General features: G+C 47.7%; 1 pseudogene across 1 annotated transcript; it reads right to left on the minus strand.

Moving 5' to 3' along the window:
• Window positions 1-648: 648 nt before the first annotated feature.
• LOC104507155 lies at window positions 649-1,932 on the minus strand (annotated as a pseudogene). Its single transcript, XR_727866.1, has 2 exons — window positions 1,802-1,932; window positions 649-1,556 (listed from the first exon to the last, which is right to left on the minus strand). The product of XR_727866.1 is annotated as a cytoplasmic polyadenylation element-binding protein 3 pseudogene (transcript).
• Between the last annotated feature and the right edge of the window lie 278 nt (window positions 1,933-2,210).

Genomic DNA, 2,210 nt, shown 5'->3' on the forward strand with positions numbered 1-2,210 from the left:
GATGTATTCAAAACGTCCACTGTGAATATAACAGCAGGGCGTACAAATCAGACACATACAGCTTTTCATAGGTACACCTTATGCAAACAGACTCCCCGTTAAATCCTACCACAGCATAAGGATAATTAGTTATTTCAGTGGTGATAAAATAATTAACCGGATTTCAGGTCAAGAAGCAGCTTTGGTTAAAATTAACATGCCAGTTAGAAAACTGAAGCCAGCAATTTTAATGTCTCCTGTTTCTCACATATGGGAGAACATAAAAAAAAGCATTATAACATGCAGCACCAGAAGAACGTAGTCTGGCAAACCTGTTCTTCGTGAAGAAAGGCTACTACCTTTCCGATGCTAAAAAAAACCCCAATGCCAACAAAGAAACCAAAAAGCTCTGTCACATTTAAGAATAAGTTACACAAAAAAATAAGACTGTAAACCTTAACGCAGACTTTGGCATCTCTGTGTATGCACCCCTAGGACTGAGCCCATTTCTCTCCTATAAGGTGACTGTTCGATGCAAATAGGAGTTATGGAGATGCCTCTCAGACAGAACAATAATGTGAAATACACCCCTGCAAAAAACACAACTCCATGATAGCTGTCACCATAATAATAATTATAATAATAATAAAGCACCATGTAGACATTTACCTGAAAAGGCAACAGATTGTTGCCATTGTCCGTCCTGAATGCGTTGTCTTCCATCCAGGATTTGGGGGTTAAGGGTGCAGCCCGTGGGAACTTCGGAGGGGCAATGACATTGCTGGAGAATGGTTTTTTAAGGGGTGAAATGGGATTGAGGGGGGAGGGTACACCGACCCCCACTCCCACGCCGACCCCCACTCCAACTGCCCTTCGAGGGTCCCTACCAGCCTGCAGCCCACCCCAAGGGTTGGAAGGTGTACTCCAAGCCGCGTTTTGATGGTTATTCCAGCTAGAGGAGGAAGAAGAGGAGGCAGAGGAGGAAGACGGTTTGCTGGTCATGATGGGCTGATGGCTGTAAGCAGCATTTCTCTGGGCGAAAGGTGCCTGATTAGGGCTTACAGGTGACCTCCGCTGCTGCTGCTGCTGAGCTTGCTGCTGCTGCTGCTGATGTTGGTGGTGTTGAGTCTGAGCTAGGCCAATCTGAGGCGAGAAAGTGCCACCAAATACAGGGTTGACATGGTGTGGAAAATTCTGGAAAAGCATTGTCCCATTGACTGGAGTAATCCCTTGGAAAAAGCTATCATCCACCGCGTTTGTGGTCCCTGTAGACCAGGTGCTGCCAAAGGAGGGAGATAAGGAGGTGCCGGCTGCAGGTTCTTGTTGAGGCTGGTGAAAGCTCAAGCCAGGCAAAATGGGAGACTCCATCTGCATCTTCTCCTTGCTATTTTGGGAAGGAGCCGATGTGCCGATACTAGTCACTGAACTGTTGTCTTCTGGTTTAGGTGTTTCCGACGAGATGGGCGTAGAGGGGGCTTCTGCTGAGTTTGGATCTTGCTGCTGCTGCTGCTGCCGCTGCTGCTGGGGCTGGGCTTTGCTTTTGTCCATCAGTAAATCATCCTGCATGGTTTGCGCAGCTGAAACAGTAGGGGAAAAAACCACAAAGACAGATTATTAACATTGTCATTCATACCACAAACCAGGCCGTTTTCATCATTTGCCGGCCAAAAATCTCGTTCTATTGCTAGTGCTATGCTACAGCAAGTTGCAAGGCAAAGCCGTAATCTTCCCCCACACCCCACACCCCCCCTCCCTCCATTTAGGAATCTGTAACCTTTGATCGTGCTAGATTGCCTTTAAAATATTTTTTAAGATGCTTCACCCTTTTTGATGCCTTGTTTCCCTTCAGTCTAAATGAGAGATGTGCTTATAGGGCAGAGATATACAGCAATTTCGCCACGTCTCTTTTCTCTTACACCGGAACTCAGAGCTCTCACCCTGCAATGAGAAACTGATTCTGGTTCCTGTTTTTCCAAGCACCCTCCTCCTCCTCCACCTCCTCCCCCTGGTTATTTGCATACGTCAATAAATACTGCTGCGTCCTTCAGCAAGGTTAAAAAGACACCAGTCTTCGCTCTTCTCCACCCCCTTCTCTGTCAGGGGACCTTTAAAGGAGCCGGGTACCCATTTTCCTTAACTACCAAACAAGCGTTCCGTCATTCGCGTTTCTCGCAGAGAAGGCAGACGCCAGGCTCGCACCGGCAGGGAGCGGCTGGGCGCTGCGCGGCCGC

This window comes from Eurypyga helias, unplaced genomic scaffold (genome assembly GCF_000690775.1).
Source record: "Eurypyga helias isolate BGI_N326 unplaced genomic scaffold, ASM69077v1 scaffold44863, whole genome shotgun sequence".
In the NCBI taxonomy this organism is placed as follows: domain Eukaryota; kingdom Metazoa; phylum Chordata; class Aves; order Eurypygiformes; family Eurypygidae; genus Eurypyga; species Eurypyga helias.